Raw genomic sequence first — 22812 nt, 5'->3', positions numbered from 1 at the left:
GATTAGTGCTGCAGAAAGAAAAATTAGGGCACATTTTGAGTGACTTCTCAAATCCTCTTCTATTTCATTAAAACATTCTGACATGCAGACTGAAACATGCACTTTCAATACCAGCAGCAGTTTTCCCTGATGAGCAGTAGCTTTACTACAGTGATCTAATGAGCAAAAAGAGTGCTAACATTCTGAATTTATGGCAAATGTGTGACACATCTGAATGCCTTCTTGATGGAATCAAAGTAAAAAACTGAAAGTATTTCCTACTGAGGAGACTGCAGTAAATAAGGAAATTAGGAAACTTCATAACAAATAAGTCTCCCAAGATGGCCACCAGAGACAAAAGAGCCCAAATGTAGCCCAAATATCACCCAGATGTAGCCCAAGTATAGCCCAATGACAGAATGTCCCAGAATGTTCTTAAAAACAACTAGAGCGCTTACTGTCTTCATTATGACAAAAGTATGGCACACCTGAAGCCATCTTGATTGGAATAAACTGGTAACACTTAAAACATTTAATTTAAAAAGGAACACAATGAGGAGGTTCATTTTGCCATAGAAATTATGATTAATGCTGAAGAAAGAAAATGAGGGCACATTTTGAGTGACTTCTCAAATCCTCTTCTATTTCATTAAAACATTCTGACATGCAGACTGAAACATGCACTTTTAATACCAGGAGCAGACTTCCATGGTGCAGTAGTTTTACTACAGTGATCTAATGAGCAACTAGAGTGCTAACATTCAGAATTTATGGCAAATGTGTGACATATCTGGATACCTTCATGATGGAATCAAAGTAAAAAACTGAAAGCATTTCCTACTGAGGAGACTGCAGTACATGAGGAAATTAGGAAACTTCATAACAAATAAATCTCCCAAGATGGCCACCGGAGACAAAAGAGCCCAAATGTAGCCCAAAATCACCCAGATGTAGCCCAAATATAGCCCAATGACAGAAGTGTGCAAAACACTTATTATTTTGTGTTTTTGCAGTGTTATATAGTGCAGACTTGTCAGGTATTGGAGTGCTTTACATGAGCATTGGTTACATCACACAAGAACAAATTCATTTTGGTTGTAGACATGGGGAGACTAAGTGATTTGACCAGAATCACAGAATGTCGAGCTGAAGCAGAAACTTCAACCTGGTTCCCCAGTTGCAAAGTCTGCAGTTCTGGAAGTAACACCACATCCTCTCCCCTAAGTGCAACATTTAATCAAGTGGTCAACTGGATAAAAAAACATAAAGATAACAAATAATTTAAAATTGCTTTGTCGCTATTTGAAAACTCAGAAAATATGTCCTTATTTTAGAATTTTAGAGCACTAACCATAATTTTGATGCCAATAAGACCCTCTCATATATGTAATTTCTAAAGGAAATGCTCTAGGTATTACAGTTTTGATTACATCAAGATGATGTCAGGCGTTCCACACTTTTGTAATAAATATAGAATGTTAGCAATCTAGTTGTTCATTAGGATACTGTTGAGAGGCAGAGGCCAGGGGCACGGACTCTGAAAATTGAAGGCAGGTAGGAGGGTGCAAAGGCAACAATTTAACCACACTGAGCAGGCAGGAAGGGCCGTGGAAGCACAACAGACTATGGAGGGCAGTGGAAAGGGGGGCAGGGGCAACAAACCAACAATACAGGACTTGCAAGAGAGGCTGTTGGAGGGAAGATCTATTACGGGTCAAGGAAGCTAGGGGCGGTCCCCAGATCCCCGGGAGCCACCACAGAACTGAGCAGGAGAGTGAGTCAGGGACAAAAGGGGCACCTTAATTTGAGCCGGGGTGCCTAGGAACGCTTGCTCCAAAAATGAAGAAAACAGACATATGAGACATGGAATTGGAGGCAGAATACAATGGCAGTTTAATGAGAAGATGCAACTTCAAAGAAACCGCAGAATAGAGACATAAAGTACAAAATACAGAATCCAGATAATCATACAGCTGTCATAATATTCTCTGTATCTCAATTAATGTACTGACAGAGAGAGAGAGAAAACACATCTATAAATGCATCATGAGAAACAAGTTACACCAAGGAAAATGTTACCTAGGAACACTCACGTTTACTCTTAGAGCAAGCATTCCTGCAATTACAATACAAAATCTTTTAAATGCAAAAGTAAAGAGAACAATGGTTAAACATAACATGACATTTCATATAGGTTAAATAGAATAAGATACTTCAAGCAAAGCAGAGCAAGACATTTTAAGCAAAGGAAGACAAGAGCTCCCAGCTCTTGGGGAAAACCTGCACTGCCTGTTAACCTACATACAGACGGCGAGGTAGTCCGTCGATATCTGTGGGTGCTCCCTTTTTATATTATTTTGTGGGCTCCTTTGCACGCTACATCTACCTACGTATGCTACCCAAAAGCTTCGTCTGCAGATTTTACCAGACATTTCGTCATTTACCCACTTAATGCTGACAATGGACTGGGTGAAAAGGTCAGTCTCTCAGGCCAATCGCTTATCGTAAGTTCCATAGAGCAAGCAGAAAATAATGGGTATTGTACGGGAATTCAATATATTCATGTATAAAATCTCCTCAGTTCTCCTAACTTGACGCTCTGCGGTTGCCACTTCCTTAAAAGCGGGAAACCTGCCCAGGAAGCAAGTACCAGTCCAGGATGCAGCCTACTGTATGTCGACAGCTTCAGGGGGATGTTGAACTTTGATACCGAGCACGGAGCACTCGGGTAGGGTGGGGGCTACTAGTTTGGATCAGAAGGCCTCGCAGACCTGCCTTCAGACTGCTATACACTAAAATTGCAGAGCTATGGTCAATTTAACAAAGAGGCCTACATATTGAACAGAAGGGCCTACACAGGGGTTTTATGCTGGCTGAGTGGTAAGGATGTCTCAGGATAATTATATAGCAACACAGGACCCGCTGGTCAATTTAATACGGCCTACAAATGCAGCTGGCAGGGCAAGGACAAGGGTCTCATACTTCAGGTGTGGACAGAACGGGCCAGGGGCCCCCTGTGATACAAAATCTACCCTCCTTCAAGGCTGTGGCAATGTAATAGACCATTGTGGGCAGAAGGAAGAGGCAATGGTAGTACAACCATACATGCCAACAGACCCGATTCAGCCAGGAAACGTCCAATGTTTTTAAGCTCAAATGGGCTTTATTTGATCTGTCTCCTGTCTACAATATCCTCTTTTTCAATGTAACTCAAAGGGGAAAATCAATACCCCAGTTTTTTTTCAAAATCTCCCTCTTACCAAGTTCAAAATGTTCGCAAGTATGGTACATTGGATCATGGAAGGAAATGGGATAGGGACATGGACTTGGATAACAGAGGACAGGAGGGACATAGAGAGGTGCACCAAACTGACCCTGCAGGGCAGGCATCAGGGTTTGCAGCAGCACAATACACCACACAGGGCATGCAGGACGGGAGTGCAGCACAACAATCCATAGAAAGCAAGAGGGAGGGGACAGGACCATGCACATGGACAACAGGGGCAAGAGGCAATGGTAGCTAGCTGACCATAATGGACAGACAGGAGAGAAAGCTGCAGCATAACAGACCATAAAGGGCAGGAGGGACGGATCAGGGGCATTACAATGGAACAGACAAGCCAGGAGGGAGGGAGTAGGGCTGGGGGCAAGGGGGCAGGGCAGGAGCAGCAAGATAGCCATGGAGGTCAGGCAGGATGGGCACTAGAAGCAAGACACACCATGAAGAGCAACAGTGAGACTGTGATGGCATACACACAGACCATGGAGGGAAGGTGGGAGGGGGTCAGGGGCAGCTAACTGACCACACAGGGAAGGTGGGAGGGTCCATGGCAGCACAGAAGACCATGCATGGCAAGTGGGAGGGTTAGTGGCAGCACAATGGCTATGATGGGCAAGAAGGAGGGTGGAGGGGCATGCACAAAGGACGATGGAGGATAGAAGGGAGGGTCAGGACCTGTGCACAGACAAGAAAGTTCAGGGGAAGGGACCTCACAACAGACCACACGGGGCAGGCAGGAGGAGCAGTTGCAGCACAACAGACCAGGGAGGGCAGAAGGGTGTGGCAGTACAATGGACCATGTAGGACAGGAGGAAGAGGATAGGGGCATGGCATGTGGACAGGCAGGGTGGAGGTGGCAGGGACAGGTTACAGTCATCTGACAATGCTAGGCAGGTGGGAGGGGAGTGGCAGCTCAACAGAACACTCAGAGTAGATAGGAGTGGCAGGTCCATGGGACATGGTGGGCAAAAAGGATGGAGCAGGGGCATGCACAAAGACATCGGAGGGCAGGGGGAAGGAGAATAGGGGCAGCAAGCTAAGCACAGAGTTTAAGCAGGAGGTCAATGATGGGGCATAGAATTGGGCAATGGAGGGCAGGAGGAGTGGACTGGTACATCATACTAAATTGAGGGCAGTGGCAGCACATCAGACCATGCATGGCAGGAGGGAGGAGGCTAGTCCATGGATTCACACAACAGAGGATAGGGAGGAAGGGGATGGGGCAGCAAGCTAACTGTTCAGAGAAGGCGGGTATTAGGAACTTTATTGTTTTTAAAACATTGTGTCTGTGCAAACTACTTAAAATATGAACAAGTATGCAGCATAATCTCACTTTTATTCAGGAAGAAGAGGACGTTTGTGACTGTGACTCCGGGCTCACTTGGCAGAAACACCCCCTGACCCTCCACCCCCTATCGCAAAATGTAATGCCCGTGAAAAGGGTAGGTGAACACAGTGTTATATAGAACATAGTCCTGAGAGCACGATTGAAAATGAAAACTAGATATAGTGTATGGTATAAACTATGCACCAAAAAGTGTGATATAAGATGAACCGGGCGTGAAATATAATATGCAATACATTGTGCGCAATGACAGATTCATTGGAGAGCGCGAGATAGCACAGGCACTAGCGTGTGCTATGCGATATGCGCCTTGGAGTGTAATATGCACAGGGCAGTGTTGTGTAACCTAACTAGTCTCTAAAGTTGTAATATAAAATATGTGCTGGGGAGTGTAACGTTGCATATGCACTGTGACAAAGATATGGATCCCAGATTGTAATATGTATGGCATAGCACTGTGCGTTATAACATAGGCATCGAGAAAGGCACGTTAGATGGGGCAATATAACCCGTGCAAAGACAAGTGTGGCATGACATATTCACGGGGTGGTGTTACAGTGCACATGGGCTAGAGAGTGTCATAGCATATGCACTAGCTAGTGGAATACAACACAGAGGTGTGTGGCACTCGGCAGGCAATGGTGGGTGTAACACAGCATTGGGCTCTGTCCGGAGCACGCTGTGACTCTCAAGTGATGTTCGTCCCCTTTCCAGAGAGTAAAATAAAAAGTATTACACATCCGGCAGTGGATGTGTGTTTTATTAACCGTGAGGGGGGTTTCTTGCATAGTTTTGGTCGAATTTTTGTCGAATCCCCTTTGAATGGCTTGGTGTGCATGTGTATTAAATGTGCCCGTCAATAGCTACCCATGTTTGTATAAATAAACGACAAGGGTGTCTACCAGGATTAGGCACGGTAGGGCATCAGACATGTCAGAGCTTCACTAGTGGTGTAAATACATTCCACGTGGATTCATTGCATGCATAGTCGCCTTTTAATGAATATCACGCAAATCGTCATGGTGATAGGTATGTACGGTTTGTCCAGCATGTCCTAGGTGTGTCTATAAATATATATTTTTTAAAAATAATAAAAAACAGTGGCCGGCCCTGGGGATTGGGGTCAAAAAAATATAATTAGGAGACTGGCCCTGGGGGATGGGGTCATCAGGGCCAATAAATTAGAATAAGAAGGGGAACCAAACAGCCCCCCTTCTTAAAAAACTAAAATAAATAAAAGACTGGCATCGTGCCGGAGGCCATGCCCCCTCCGTGCAGCACTCTGCAAACGCGCCCCCAACAGGCATCTCCAGTATGCGCCAGGGAGCTGCGCTGCAGCCAGGTGTTCTGAGGCCAAGCCCCTTTTTACACCTCTCTGCAACGCAGCTCTGTGGCGCTTACTGGAGGTACCTAGTGGTCTAGTTTGACCCTAGGGACCCTTAGGATTCAAGGGGACTTAATCTCTCAACTTAGAACAGCCACAGGGCGCGTTTGCACAGTGGTGAAGGGAGGGGACGGGGCCTGAGGTGACGTGTGCAAACACGCACTATGGCACGTTTTAAATTGGGGATATAATTTCCCTTCAATACTGAGGGCCCCTGGGGGCTAACTAGCCCACCAAGTGCTTCCAGTAAGCGCCACTGAGCTGCATTGCAGAGAGGTGGTCCAGGCCGTGCCACTTTTTACACCTCTCTGCAACGCAGCTCTGTGGCACTTACTGGAGGTACCTAGTGGGCTAGTTGGACCCTAGGGAACCTCAGGATTCAAATGAACTTAATCTCCCAACTAAAAATGGACACAGGGCGTGTTTACACAGTGGTGAATGGAGGGGACGGGGCCTGAGTTAACGTGTGCAAAAACGCCCTGTGGCCTGTTTTAAGAGGTAGTTTTAATCCCCATGCCCTATTATATACTAGGGGCTTACAGAGGAGGTCATGCTAATCACAGGGGGACCCCAACGCATAATGTTCCCTAGTGTATGTAGGTGTTTTCACTGTATTCTAAGTGTCTTTTAACATAGCACTGGCTCTAGGACTGGTTAGTCAGACTCAGTTACCACCAGTATCCGTCTGAAAAAGTTGAGGGTACAGGATGATTTTGCAACAAGGCTTCTTTCTGCTCTTCTTTTTGTTCTTTCTGCACGTTATCCTTCTTCCTGCACTTATCTTCGTATTTGAGGACTTCTGTTGCTTCTTTCTGCACTTCTTTTGTTTCTTTCTGTGCATTTTTTCTTCTTTCTTCACATGTCCTATCTCTGTAGGCATAGTTAGAAATTAGCATTTAAAAAACCTTTGAAATTCACAGAAAAAACCATAGGTTTCAGGCACGTTATAGTTAGGAATTAGCATTTAAAAAACCTCAGAAATTCACTGAAAAAACCATAGGTTTCAGGGGTGTTATAGTTAGCTGGACTTTTCACTTGTACAAAACCATTGAAATTCCCCCGTTATAGTTAGTTCAGCTAACTATAACTCGCGCGCCCGCAATGCACTGCTGATGACGTCACATATTACATCACTCATGACATGGTCAGTGACATCACTCATGACATCACTGATGACATCTCAAATGACATCACTGATGACATCACTGATGACATCATCCTTGTGATAGAGTGGCAGACCTCCTCTCACCCTAATATAACCTTTGATACACACATTCAAAAATAGAGACTAAAATTTTCAAAACAATGGACATACCAATACCAGTTACAACAACCTCTTCAGTAATTCTAAGATCCACATACACATCCACTCATTCACCAACAGTCCTATACAGTCACTCATACATGTACTCACTCATCATATGTACTCATACACCTATACATCCTGTTACACAATGCCACTCATCCATAGAGTTACTCACACACAGTCACTCATGCTAATAAAGAATCAAACATACATTTACTTGCATATACAGTTATACACACACCACCATACTTACTTCTACGGAAACTTACACATACTTAGTCTTTTAAACAATCACTTAAAGAAACACATACTTATTCATACAGGAACTCTTTCAATCTCTCACTCTCACATATACTCACATATATACACCAATAGTCACATATACTAGTTTAAAACATATGTAGTTACTCATAAAGACACTATTGAGACAGTCATTCACTCACTAACACACCCATACACACACTCATCCACCCATACAGTCCTGCACACATGCTGTGTTCAACCCATACAAACAGTGAGTCACTCATTCATGCACCTATGCACTACGTAATACCCCCCACCGAACCATGCAGACACTCAGACTGATACTCAAAAAACCAACTAATAACCTATATAGACACCCATGTAGCTACTCACCAACCCATGCAGCCACTTATACACAAAGTGAGAGACTGATACAGATATTTACATATTTAAACATTACTCACTAAGCCATGTATTCACTATGATACACTTAATCAGTTACACAATCAATTTTTCAAAAACAAATCATCCATTTAGACACTTATATACCCATTTATTCTTCCATCGACCTTGAGATATACATATATAAAACATATTTAATTTTCAGAAAAACACACATTCACTGGATGATGTCATCAGTGATGTCATCAGTGATGTCATTTGAGATGTCATCAGTGATGTCATGAGTGATGTCACTGACCATGTCATGAGTGATGTAATATGTGACGTCATCAGCAGTGCATTGCGGGCGCGCGAGTTATAGTTAGCTGAACTAACTATAACGGGGGAATTTCAATGGTTTTGTACAAGTGAAAAGTCCAGCTAACTATAACACCCCTGAAACCTATGGTTTTTTCAGTGAATATATATATATACATATACACACATACACACACACACACACACACACACACACACACACACACACACACACACATATATAGATACATATATACACATATATTCACACACACACAAATATACACACACACATACACTGAAAAAACCATAGGTTTCAGCGACGTTGTAGTTAATTGGACATTTCTCTCGTACAAAACCATAGAAATTCCACCGTTTTAGTTAGTTCAGCTAACTATAACTCGCGCCCCCGCAATGCACTGCTGAGGACGTCACATATTACATCATTCATGACATGGTCCGTGACATCACTGATGACATCTCAAAATGTAATACGCACCGGGGAGGTGGTGGTCACCGGGGCTGTGGGAGCCCCCGTGGGACCCCGCAACATTAATAAGTGCCCCCGGGACCTTTGAATATGAAGCGCGGGAGCCCGCACATTGTTTTTTTTTTTTCCATTTTTTGTCCGCATTCGTGCACCCAGAGCGAATTCGGGAGAGTTTAAAAAAATGGTTTTTTTGGCCCTGGGGGTCCTTGTGGGACCCTCTGAGCAGGCCTAGGGGGTCAGGGTGTTTCTACCCTGCTTCCTTTTCTTCACCTTTGTTTCACTGTTTTCGTGCGACTCGGTTCTACCGAGTCACAAGATGGCTGCCAACACTTCCTGGTTTGGAATGTTGATAGCCAATTAGAATAAAGCTTGTGGTCGGGAGGGGTCGCGACTCCTCCGCAGCTATAGCTATCGAAACCTTTATTTTTAAATTTCTCAGCAACTACTGAACGGATTTACACCATTTAAAAAAAGGTCTCTTTCTAAAGCAAGCACTAGCTTTTTGCCAAATTTGGTGTAATTTCGTTCAGCAGCAGTTTTTTTATTTTTTTAAATGGTGTAAATCCATTCAGTAGTTGCTGAGAAAATCAAAAAATAGAAGTTTCGATATCTATGCCGCGTTGGATCCGCGCACCCTCCCGATGACGAGCTGCATTCTAATTGGCTGTTAACACTTCACACCAGGAATTGTTGGCAGCCATCTTGTGCCTCGGTAGAACCGAGGTACAAGAAAACAAACACGAAAAACAAGAAAAGGGGGCAGGGTAGAAACACCCTAACCCCCTAGGCCTGCTTAGGGAGTCCCACAAGAACCCCCAGGGCCAAAAAAAAGCATTTTTTAAAATCGCGAGATGCGGAGGATCCGGCCACGCTTCGTTATTAATTAGCCCCAATGTGGGCCAAGTCCCGGGGGCCTTGTCAAAAAATATTTTGGGGCCCCGCAGCCTCCGGGACCGCCACCCCCTGGGGCTTTCAATTATTGTGCGGGAGGGCACACATCCCCCCCCGCTGCCCCGGGGACTGCCACCCCCCCCCCCCCCCCGGGGCTTATTTTTTTAAAATAAAATACCTGTGTGGGGGGCTCGAGCCCCCCCACATGCCCCGGGGACCGCTAATCAATCAATCATAGGCATTTGTATAGCGCACTGCTCACCCGGAGGGTCTCAAGGCGCTGGGGGGTGGGGGGAACGCTACTGCTCGAACAGCCAGGTCTTGAGTTGCTTCCTGAAGGCGAGATGGTCTTGCGTTGTCCGGAGGTGGATGGGGAGGGAGTTCCATGTCTTGGCTGCCAGGTAGGAGAAGGATCTTCCTCCGGCGGTGGCTCTGCGGATGCGGGGGACGGTGGCGAGAGCGAGGCTGGCGGAGCGGAGCTGGCGGGTGGGCTTGTGGAAGGTCAGGCGGCTGTTGAGGAACTTGGGGCCCAGGTCGTGGAGAGCCTTGTGTGCGTGGGTGAGGAGTCGGAACGTGATTCTTTTGTTGACAGGGAGCCAGTGCAGGTCTCTCAGGTGTCCGGAGATGTGGCTGTGTCGGGGGATGTCCAGGATGAGTCGTGCTGAGGCGTTCTGGATCCGTTGGAGTTTCTTCTGGAGTTTGGCAGCGGTGCCGGCGTAGAGGGCGTTCCCGTAGTCCAGCCGACTGGTGACGAGGGCCTGGGTGACCGTCTTCCTGGTCTCGGTGGGGATCCACGGGAAGATCTTTCGAAGCATGCGCAGGGTGTTGAAGCATGAAGACGAGACGGCGTTGACTTGTCTGGTCATCGAGAGGGAAGAGTCCAGGATGAAGCCTAGGTTGCGTGCGTGGTCCGTTGGCTTGGGGGTGGCTCCCAGGGCGGAGGGGCCACAGGAGTCGTCCCAGGCGGAGGGTGATGATCCCAGGATGAGGACCTCCGTCTTGTCTGAGTTCAGTTTCAGGCGGCTGTTCTTCATCCATTCGGCGACGTCTTTCATCCCTTCGTGTAGGCTGGCTCTGGCGGCGTCCGGGTCGAAGGTGAGGGAGAGGATCAGCTGGGTGTCATTGGCGATGATCTTGAGGTTGTGTTGACGTGCGATGGTTGCGAGGGGGCTCATGTAGACGTTGAAGAGGGTGGGGCTGAGCGATGACCCTTGTGGAACGCCGCAGATGACTTCGGTGGCCGCTGACCGGAACGGGGGGAGGCGGACTCTCTGGGTTCTTCCGGCGAGGAATGAGGTGATCCACTCCAGGGCCTTCTCCTGGATGCCGGTGTTGTTCAGGCGCTGTATCAGGGTGCGGTGGCAGACAGTGTCGAACGCTGCGGAGAGGTCCAGGAGGATGAGGGCCGCAGTTTCCCTGTTGTCCATTAGGGATCTGATGTCGTCTGTGGCTGCGACGAGGGCGGTCTCCGTGCTGTGGTTGGCTCGGAAGCCGGATTGCGAATGGTCGAGGGATCCGTTGGTCTCGAGGAAGGCGGCTAGCTGTCTGTTGACGGTCTTCTCGATGACTTTGGCAGGAAACGGGAGGAGCGAGATGGGGCGGTGGTTCTTGAGGTCGGAGGGGTCTGCAGTTGGTTTCTTCAGCAGGGCACTGATCTCGGCGTGTTTCCAGCACTCCGGGAAGGTGGCGGTGTTGAAGGAGGCGTTGATGATATCGCGGAGGTGGGGTGCGATGATGTGGTCGGCCGTGTTGAAGATGTGGTGTGGGCAGGGGTCCGTAGGGGATCCGGAGTGGATGGTGTTCATTGTGCGTGTTGTGTCTTCGGTGCTGACTGGGGTCCAGGTGCGGAGGGTGGCGGTGGGGGGCATCGGTTCGGTGGTGGGGTTCGTGGTTGGTGGGCCGAAGCTGTTGTGAATGTTGGCGATCTTGTCGTGGAAGAAGGCTGCGAGGGAGTCGCAGAGGTCTTGCGAGGGAGTGATGTCATTGTTTCCGGCATCGGGGTTGGAGAGCTCTTTGACGATGCTGAAGAGTTCCTTGCTGTTGTGGGTGTTGTTGTCCAGTCGTTCCTTGAAGGCTGTCTTCTTTGTGGCGCGGATCAGTTGGTGGTGTTTGCGGGTGGCGTGTTTGAGGGTCGTCATGTTGTCTGTGGTCTGGTTGGTGCGCCAGGTGTTCTCCAGGGAGCGGCAGTTCTTCTTGGAGGTGATGAGCTCGTCGGTGAACCAGGAGGCTCTCTTGCTGCCGCGTCTGCTGGGGGGGTTCTTCTTCAGTGGTGCGAGGGCGTCTGCGCAGTTGGTGATCCACTGTGTGAGGTTGTTGGCGGCTTCGTTGGGGTCCGTTGAGCTGGTGGGGGGGTTCTGGCTGAGGAAGGTGGTGAGCTGGTCGCCGGTGATCTTGTTCCAGCTCCTGCGGGGGGCTTGTTGAGGGTGGTGGTGGGTCGTCGTTTTACTGAAGCTGAAGTGGACGCAGCTGTGGTCAGTCCACTGGAGATTGGTGGAGTGGCTGAAGGTGACGTATTTGCTGGATGAGAAGACTGGGTCAAGCGTGTGGCCGGCGTAGTGGGTGGGGGTGGTTACCAGTTGCTTGAGCCCGAGGTTGGCCAGGTTGTCCAGCAGAGCAGTGGTGTTGCGGTCCTTGTTGTCCTCCAGGTGGAAGTTGAGGTCCCCCAGGAGGATGTAGTCGGTGGAATTGATGGTGTGCGGGCTGACGAAGTCTGTGATGTCTTCGCTGAACTGTGTGCGTGGTCCTGGTGGTCTGTAGACGAGGGTGCCTCTGAGCGTGGTGTTGGGGTCGGTGTGTATCTGGAAGTGGAGGTGTTCGGCGGAGGTGAAGGTGTCATCGGAGTTGGTCGTGATGCGGATGGTGTTCTTGTGGATGATGGCGATGCCTCCTCCTGTCTGGTTGACGCGGTCCTTCCTGGTGATTTTGTAGCCTTCTGGGACGGCGATGGCGACGTCGGGCGCTGAGGCGGCGTTCATCCAGGTTTCCGTAAGGAAGGCGATGTCTGGTGCTGTCGAGTCGAGGAGGTTCCAGAGTTCGACGGCATGCCTGTGAACGGAGCGGGTGTTGAGCAGGATGCATATCAGGTATTTGTTGCTGGGGCTCGGTTTAGCAGGTGCGGTGTTGGGTCGGAGGACGGTGAAGCGGCAGGTCAGGCAGGTGAAGGGTCCGTGGGTGCGTCTCGGGGTGGCTCGGTAGCAGGCGGTGTTTCGGCCGGCGTTGAGTGCGTGGAGGGTTTTGGCGTCGTAGATGTGCAGGGTGTGCTGGCGAGGGAGAGGACCAGGGGGGTCTGGCGCTGGGCGCGGTCCAGGCACGGACGGGCGCAGTCGGGCTTACCTTTGGCGCACCTTTGGCGCTCAATCGGCGCTCCCGCTGCGCGGTCGCTCTGGGGGCGTCATAAGTAAGGAGCCGGGAGGGAGGAGCAGCTGGGTGGCGGGAGCGGGGCGGCGAATGGAATCACAGGGGGGCGGGGCCGCAGGGAGGCAGCGGCGGGAAATTCCAAGAAGCAGCGGGCAGCGGGAAATTCCCAGGAGCAGCGGGAAATTCCCAGGAGCAGCAGGCAGCGAGCGAAGGAATCTGCAGGCAGGAGGCGGCAAAGGCAGGCAGGAGCGGCAGCAGTGAGTGGGGCGACCAAGCCCTGTGGAGGGCTGAGCGGTCACACTCTGTGGTCCCCTACGGTCCCCTTAAGTAAGGAGCCAGGAGGGAGGAGCAGCTGGGTGGCGGGAGCGGGGCGGCGAATGGAATCACAGGGGGGCGGGGCCGCAGGGAGGCAGCAGTGGGAAATTCCAAGAAGCAGCGGGCAGCGGGAAATTCCCAGGAGCAGCGGGAAATTCCCAGGAGCAGCGGGCAGCGAGCGAAGGAATCTGCAGGCAGGAGGCGGCAAAGGCAGGCAGGAGCGGCAGCAGTGAGTGGGGCAACCAAGCCCTGTGGAGGGCTGAGCGGTCACACTCTGTGGTCCCCTACGGTCCCCTTAAGTAAGGAGCCGGGAGGGAGGAGCAGCTGGGTGGCGGGAGCGGGGCGGCGAATGGAATCACAGGGGGGCGGGGCCGCAGGGAGGCAGCAGCAGGAAATTCCAAGAAGCAGCGGGAAATTCCAGGAGCAGCGGGAAATTCCCAGGAGCAGCGGGCAGCGAGCGAAGGAATCTGCAGGCAGGAGGCGGCAAAGGCAGGCAGGAGCGGCAGCAGTGAGTGGGGCGACCAAGCCCTGTGGAGGGCTGAGCGGTCACACTGTGTGGTCCTCTACGGTCCCCTTAAGTAAGGAGCTGGGAGGGAGGAGCAGCTGGGTGGCGGGAGCAGGGCGGCGAATGGAATCACAGGGGGGCGGGGCCGCAGGGAGGCAGCGGCGGGAAATTCCAAGAAGCAGCGTGAAATTCCCAGGAGCAGTGGGAAATTCCCAGGAGCAGCGGGCAGCGAGCGAAGGAATCTGCAGGCAGGAGGCGGCAAAGGAAGGCAGGAGCGGCAGCAGTGAGTGGGGCGACCAAGCCCTGTGGAGGGCTGAGCGGTCACCCGGGGCACCAATATGTAAATTTGGGGGTCAGTTAAGGACCCTCGAGGACCACCACCTCTCCGGGGCTGTGTAGAAATTGGGAGGGGGGGCCGCGCGGCCCCCCTCCTGGAGCCTGTGATGGCCCTGGGTACCGCCACCCCCCAGGGCCAGCTCCTGCAGTGTCCCGGGGTGCCAACCCCGGGACACTGCTGTTGCTATGACAGGGCGGGAGACTCGCGGCTTCCGCCCGGTCATAGCCAACACTGGTTTGAATTTTGGAAGAGAGAAGGAAACCTGCTCTCTCTTCCAAAACCTAAACCAGATTGCTTTTCCACACGGGGAGCTGCATGTCAACAGCTCCCCATGTGGAAAAGCAATGTCGTGCAGGACGCGGGGAGCCAGCAGGGACCATGGGGGCATTGGGGCTCCCCCACGGTCCCCAACGAGAGGCCAGGCCCCGGGGGATGGGGTCCCCGGGGCCAGAAGTGGCCCGGGAGGGGGGCCACGCGGCCCCCTCCCCATTATAAAAATAAAAAAAAATAAAAAAAAAAAAATGCAAAGGCCGGCCCCGGGGGATGGCTTGCCCCGGGGGCAGAAGTGGTCCGGGTGGGGGGAGGGCCACGCAGCCCCCCTCCCCCTCAAAAAAAGAAAAAAGAAAGGCAGGCCCCGAGGGATGGGGTCCCGGGGCCAATAGATGCCTTAGGAGAGGGGGCTATGCAGACCCCCCCTTCCTATAAAAAACAATGTTTGGCCATGCCCCGGGGGATGGGGTCCACGGGGCCGGAATTGGCCACGGGAGGGGGGCCCGTGCGGCACCCTTCCAGTTAATTTTTTTTTTTTTAAAGGGATCAAGACCTGGGGGATGGGGTCCCCAGGGCCCAAAAAAAGGGGAAAGAAGGGGGGGGCCACACAGCACCCCTTCCAACAAAAAAACGCGATCATGCCAGAGGCCCCACTTCCTCCCAGAAACACTCTGCAAACGCGCCCTGTGGCGCGTTTTAAATTGGGAAATTAATTCCTCTTCTATACTGAGGGTCCCTGGGGGCCAACTAGCCCACCAGGTACCTCCAGTAAGCGCCACAGGGCTGCGTTGCAGAGAGGCGGTCCAGGTCACGTCCCTTTTTACACCTCTCTGCAACTTAGATCTGTGGCGCTTACTGGAGGTACCTGGTGGGCTAGATGGACCCCAGGGACCCTCAGGATTCAAGGGGACTTTATCCCCCAATTTAAAATGGCCACAGGGCGTGTTTGCACACGTCACCTCAGGCCCCACCTCCCTTCACCAGTGTGCAAACGTGGTAGTTTTAATCCCCCTGCCCTATTATGTACTAGGGTCTTACAGAGGAGGTCATGCTAATCACAGGGGTACCCCAACGCCTAGTGTTCCCTAGTGTATGCAGGTGGTTTCACTGTATTCCAAGTGTTTTTCAGCATAGCACTGTCTCTGGGCCTGGTTAGTCAGTTACCACCAGTACACATCTCTTCTTCTTCCTGCACTTTTCTTCGTGGACTTCTGTTGCTTCTTTCTGCATTTCTTTTTTTTCTTTCTGTGCGTTGTTTCTTCTTTCATCACATGTCCTACCTCTGTAGGCATAGTTAGAAACTAGCATTTAAAAAACCTTTGAAATTCACTGAAAAAACCATAGGTTTTAGGCACGTTATAGTTCGAAATTAGCATTTAAAAAACATTTGAAATTCACTGAAAAAACCATAGGTTTTAGGGAAAGTTATAGTTAGTTGGACATTTCACTCGTACAAAACCATAGAAATTCCCCAGTTATAGTGAGTTCAGCTAACTATAACTCGCGCCCCCACAATGCACTGCTGATGACGTCACATATTACATCACTCATGACCTGGTCAGTGACATCACTGATGACATCTCAAATGACATCAGTGAATATATATATATATATATATATATATATATATATACACACACACATATATATATATATACACACATACATACACACACACACATATATATATACACATACACACACAAATATTTACACATTTATTTATTCTTTCTTTACACAAAAATGCCCGGGCCCTGGGGATGGGGTTCCAGAGGCTGAAATCGGCCCAGGGACGGGGAGCCACACGGCTGGCAAGATCACAATCTTCACAACAAAAAGGCCACTGCCTAACTACTCACCTCAACATCACGACAGAGAGAGCTTAACTGGGATGGAAGCAAGATCTCAACCCAGGTAGCCACTTTTACCGTTCTTTCTGTGGCGCTGCTTTGCACATTCTTCCCGCTGACACATCTCCTCGTCTCATCGACGCCAAAGCACAGAAAAAAACTCTCCATACTGCCATGCCCGTCCCTAAGATGGTATCACGGAGCATGTAGCACATAGAAATTACGGCCTGATTAGCTTAGTGAAAACAAACTCTACCCCTGATCTCAGAATGCGATCTTGGAGTTTGATTTTCTGCCCTCTGACAGTCTTTAATTATTGCCATCAATGGTGTGAAGACTCTAGCCATACTTTCTTGTCTAACCCGAAGATGGTGTCGTGGTGCATGTTGTACTTGGGGGCTCCAGCCTGAAAAACATTGTGAAATCGAACTCTGTCCCTGATCTTAGAGCGCAAGTTTGGTATTTGACTTAGAGTTGTTTTTGACTTTCAGCTTGGCGCTTAATAAAAAGATCTCCATTCAGCCTGCTGTTCTTGACATTGTGCTGTCTCTACGCAGGGCACATCTCCTGCGGACTCTTTCTGTACCTCCCCCAGCCACCAATTGTTAACTCTGTTTAAATCTTCTGCTCTGGTGTTATCTAGGTGAAAGTCTGGGTTCGCTCTGCTCAGCCCCCCTGCAGGTTAGCAGCTCTCTATGTGTAAAAGCGATGCCGGCTCACGCATGAGGTGGGGAGCAGGCACGGGCCGCGTGGGCCTTCAGGCTCCCTCTACAGTCCCCTTCAGTGACGAGTGGGTTCCCTGTCTGGGAGCAGGGCACCCACAACTGAGGCCGGGCCCCGGGGTATTTAGACCCCAGGGCCGAAATCTATTTATTTATTTTTTAAATAAAAAAGGACCGGCAAGTCCCTATCTCCACTACTCTCCAAACGCGCCTCTTGGTGCACTGCTGGTTGGGGGATGAAGTTCCCTGGGACGCCAAGGGTACTTCGGGGCCAACAAGCCCTCCTGCTACCTCCACTAGGTCCCACACAACGCGATTGCTGAGAGGTCTTCGGAGGCCACGCCCCCTTTCTCCACCACTGTGCAAATGCGTCTCCTGGCACACTTCTGGTTCGGGGGGGGGGGGGTTTCGGGGGGGGGGGGATGAAGTCCTTATGAATGCGGAGGATTCTTCGGAGCTCAGAAGCACTATCATTACCTCCAGTAAGTACGACATAGCAGGATTCCGGAGAGCTGGTCGGAGCCCCGCCCCCTTTCTCTACCACTCTGCAATCATGACTAGTTAAAAAAACCATGGAAATTCACTTAAAAAAAACAGAGGTTACAGGGACGTTATAGGTAGGCTTGTACAAAACCAGTGAAATTCAGCAGTTATAGTTACCGGAGCTAACTAAAACATATGCCCGCGCAATGCAATGTATATGACTTCACATTTTACATCACCCATGACATGGTCAGGGACATTACTGATGACATCATCCACAGAACCACTCACACACCCATACAACCACTCAAATGCCCATTTACAATCCACAGCCGCTCACATACCCCTTTACAGACCCATACCAGTACTCACACACCCATTCACTTCTCCATAGTGCCACTCATGTACCCATTCATTCACTTGTACAGTCACTCACAACCATTCACTCACCCATACAGCTACTGACACAATCAGCCACTCACCCATACAGCAACTCTCACACCCAATTATTCTCCCAGTCACTCACACACCCTTTCACTCACCCATGCAGTCTCTCAACACATCCGCTCATTCACCCATATAAGCACTCTCACCACTCACACATTCACAGATCCATACATGGTGAACGTCGCGCTTTACAAATTTCTTTTACATTACATTACATACACTCACACATCCGCTCACTCACCCATTCACACACTTTCCAATATAGTCACTCCCACACCGACTCACTTAACCAGACACCCAATGAAACAGTCCCTAACTCACCCATACAGCTACTGACACACCCATTCACTCACCAATACAGCCACTCACACACCATCCCACTCACCCATACAGCTACTCACACACCCATACACACAAGGATACATATAGTAACAGCCACTCACATAATATATGTCAAAAATAGTATCAATCCATAGTAGTGCACCTAGTATACTAATTTAAGTTTTGTAGTACACTAGTATATATGCTTAACACCAATAAACTCTTAAAAACACTTACACATACTTGATGTCATCAGTGATGTCACTGACCATGTCATGAGTGATGCAACATGATGGGTCATAAGCAGTGCATTGCTGGGGCTTATGTTACAGTTAGCTCAGGAAACTATAACTGCTGAACTTCACTGGTACAATACAAGTGAAGTCTGAGCCAAACTATAATGCCTCTGTAACCTTTGTTTTTTTCTGTGAATTTTTTTAATTCTATTTCCAAACTATAACGATACCGTAACCTTTGGTTAAGTCAATATAAAATCTATATATGCAGTCCTTACCTACAACCAACAATGATACTGATACTAGAGTAAGGTCGTCTTTAAGAGTAAGGGATGTAGACACCCTCCGGACTTTGTAAGAACTACTTACAGAAACTGGTCTAGAACACAATTCTGTAGCAAGGTCCCTGGATGTAATCAAGGAAACACAAGCATCAACTAAGTTCAAACCAAATTCAACTTTCTTCCCAAATATGTCACATGATAACCGATACTTTTCATGAAATTCCGACAACAGAAAAGGAGGAAAAACATACAACACAATCTTGCAGCTGCACAGAAAAGAGTAATTAAATATTAGCGGAGGATAACAATATAATATGCCCAGCAGATAAGGATGATAACATTGTGCTGTGGGATAGGAAGTTGTACACAAAAGAGGTGTTCAGACAATTGGAGGACACCAAATACTATGTACAAATCAATATGCATGAATATAATGAAAGCATCATATGTATATGGGGTGTGTTGAATGGTTGGAAAGACAGCAACATTCTACAGTGGGAAGAATACTGCTATCTAAAATGAGGTCACCCAAAATTACCCATCTTTCATCTCCTCCCCAAAATCCACAAAGACCTAATTTCACCACCAGGGAGACCTATAGTTTCCTCGATAGGAAGCGCATCAGAAATTTTTTCACAGTATGTAGATCATTTCCTTCAACAGTACGTTATGGCTCTCCCATCATACATAAAAGACACCAAAGATTTTTTGAGGAAAATTAAGGTTATTGAATGGTAACAAGATTTTCTTCTAATCACCATGGATGTGAACTCATATTCTATCATTGACCACACTTTGGGCAATAAATTCCGGTCAACATTTTCTTGAAAACAGGGGAATCTGTTACCTGGAACATGTTGGAAAAGATGACATTTTGCTTGTACAATGATATGTTTATGTTCAATGGTAACCTGTACAAACAAATTCTGGGAGCAGCGATGGGAAAATGTTTCGCCCCAAGTTTTGCGAATCTGTTCCTAGGAGCTTGGGAGGAGGAAATTCAGAAAGACTCGAGACTGCACTGCACTGCACGTGGCTCCGCTATATAGATGATCTGTTTGTCATATGGAAAGGGAGCGAAGCTAGTGCTGAAAGACTCATTGAAAATCTGAATAGGAATGAGTAGAATTTGAAACTCGCGCCAGGAGTAGGCAATCGATCAAGTTCCTAGATGTCCAAGTGGAGTTAGATAACAAAAAGTAACACACCAAATTACACAGAAAAACGACAGCAGGTAACAGTCTTCTGCATGCTCTCAGTAGTCACCTGGACACCCTGAAATGGAGTATTCCCTATGGCGAACTGCTGAGAGCAAAGAGAAACTGCAGTACACAAGAATATTTCATTGCTGAACAAACCAATATGGTTGAAAGGTTTAGAGAACGAGGCTACCCAATATGGGTTTTAGAAGGGCCATAGATAAAATGAGTGGGATCACTAGAGACCAAACCCTAAAAGAAAAACTAGAGACAGTAGAAGAGAAAACACCACAAGAACAATTCTCACATACAACATCGAATCCCAGAAAATCTCTAAAATACTGACACACAACTGGAATATTCTAGCGAGCGATCCCGTTATAGGACGCAGTTTACAGAGACGTCCTATTGTATTGTGATTGCATTTATCTAGCACTTACTACCCCTGACGAGGCATCGAAGTGCTTTTTCAGTGAGTAGCACGCTACTCTGGAACCCATGAAAGGATTAGTGTCGAGTTAGTATAGTGAAATATGAAAGTAATTGGAGTGGTGGATAGGTTAGTCAGTTATTTGGATTCAGAAGGATAGCGCAGGGATACAAGAGGGAAAAAGGTTTGCATTTATATAGCTCGTTACACGTGATGGGGTGTTAAATAACGAGTTACTTACCTTTGATAACAATGTATCTGGTAGAGACAGTCTAGCCGCAGATTCCTTAACTTAGAATATCCCCAGGAGTCAGACTGGATCCGGAAAACTCTTTCCCCAGCAGTACCTCTGCTTATCGGGGAACGGCATCGCCCGGCTCCGTCCTGACGTCGTCCACGGAAGTGACATCAATGGAGCTATACAAGTCCCTCCGGCATACGGACGTCAGTTTTCTACTGTGAAACTTTACTGCGCCACAACGCGGAGCCACTACAAGAACTGCAAGAGTATGAGAACAGTGTGCCTAAAAAGATCAAAAATCTGTGAAACAATAATGACAAAAAAATCATAAAATGAGGAGAACCATCACCATGTTAAAAGAGTATGTAATACTGGAAGGGACTGAAGGAAGCAAACCGAGTATCGGCCCCTAAAAACCTTCTCGCCCTAAGAGGCAACGTCATTGGAAATTAATGAGCATGACAAACGAAGTACAGTTGCAACCACAGGATGGAACTGCATGAAAGAGTTAGTAATTGCAGGACGTAACTGAAAGGGACAAGACTGGAACAAAATGGCTGAAGGTAAGTGACCACAAGTGAGCAACAACAGAGAATGTGCCCCACACCCCCCATAATGACCTATGGACTGTTGCACAGTAAAATATATCCCCAACCTAATAAAGTGCATCACAGACAAGGAGACCCCAAAGTAACGGGGAAGAAATAGACAAGGGAGGAGGGAGGGTAAAATAACATAAGAATCCCCACTCCGGAAGAACCAGGGTGGAAGAGCATGGAAGGGCACATAACCTAGCCACCCAAGAACGAGAATGGGTGGAGAGCCAATGTGCTAAAACAGAATGATATATCCTGCCCCGAAGGGAGGGGAACCCGAGCACCCCACAGGAAGACCAAGGCCACCTGTAAGGAGGCAGGTGGGTAAAACCCAACCTGGAAAGGTCCTCGCAGAACGGGGAGGATGGGCGGGCGTTAAGGAATCTGCAGCTAGCCTGTGCCTCTACCAGATACATTGTTACCGAAGGTAAGTAACTAGTTTATCTGATAGAGACATTTAGCCCCAAATTCCTGAACTTAGAATAGATACCAAAGCTATACCCCATTAGAGGAGGGTCTGCGACTGAAAGCCACCAATTTCCCAAGGGAATGAATCCATCAATAACATTAACTAAAACAAGGTGGGGACAGCAATATCAGCGTGGCTGACACCAGACCCATGAAGCTCAAGGTGGAAGCATGAGCAAGGGAAGCAAAGGTATCACAATCCGCCAGAGGACGGTACGAGCCCACGTTCGTCCAGACAGGGACGAAACAAAATCACTGAACCAGAATGGTCAGTGCATAATCACAGAAATTCCATAAACTTCTGCAAAAAAGAAGTTAACTGAGTACAGGATCCCAGGATCCGCAAGAGACAAAGGGGCGGATTTACAAGCCGCTTGCGCCACTTTTGCGTCACTTTTAACATGGGAAAAGTGACGCAAAAGTGGTGCAAGGGGCTTGTAAATCTGCCCCAAAGTCCCAGAGAAGGGACCAAACAGTAGGACAGAGTCAGAACATACAAATTGGGCATGCACAACAGCATATGCCAGAGAATGACATGTCAAGGGCAGATGTCCCTGCCACATTAATGAAGAAGAAGAAGTCTGTAATACCAAGACATAGAGCGTCAGAAAAAGCATATATATATATATATATATATATATATATATATATATATATATATATATATATATATATATATATATTACCTACTGGCGGTCGCCAGTAGGTAGTTATAGTTAGGACCACGTTTCCATAGGAAAACCTCAACATTCTATTTTGAATAACTTTGGCGCCGGTCGACGAATCCTCGCGAATTTCTCAAAATAGGTGGGGCGCTACGCTCCGCTCCTACCCTGAAAGTCTCGGGGGGATTCGTCAAGCGGGGGCTGAGATAAAAGGGGGGTCCCAAAACGCGTTTTTCCCATGCATTTTTCCATAGGACCTTTAGACAGGGCTACAGCCCGAACGGCTGAACAGAATTACTAGAAATTTGGCAGAGAGGTAGTCCTCAGGTCAAGGAAGTGCCTTTTGTAGGTTTGGTGTAAATCTGTTCAGTAGATTCTGAGAAAATAGCCTTTAAATCAATATATATATCTGAGCCCGCTTACGGTACGCTTACCGTACGCTTACGGTAAGCGTACGGCGGCGTGCGCG

The 22812-nt window shown here is 48.4% G+C and overlaps 1 protein-coding gene across 4 annotated transcripts in view; it reads right to left on the bottom strand.

The window, feature by feature from the left end:
- Positions 1 to 22812, bottom strand: part of HCCS (holocytochrome c synthase) — a 128409-nt gene that overhangs the window by 14734 nt on the left and 90863 nt on the right. The window lies entirely within an intron of this gene.

Source organism: Triturus cristatus, chromosome 4_2, assembly GCF_964204655.1.
Source record: "Triturus cristatus chromosome 4_2, aTriCri1.1, whole genome shotgun sequence".
Lineage (NCBI taxonomy): Eukaryota > Metazoa > Chordata > Amphibia > Caudata > Salamandridae > Triturus > Triturus cristatus.
Note: the sequence above shows the minus strand (reverse complement) of the source record. Positions and strands in the feature narration are given on the sequence as shown.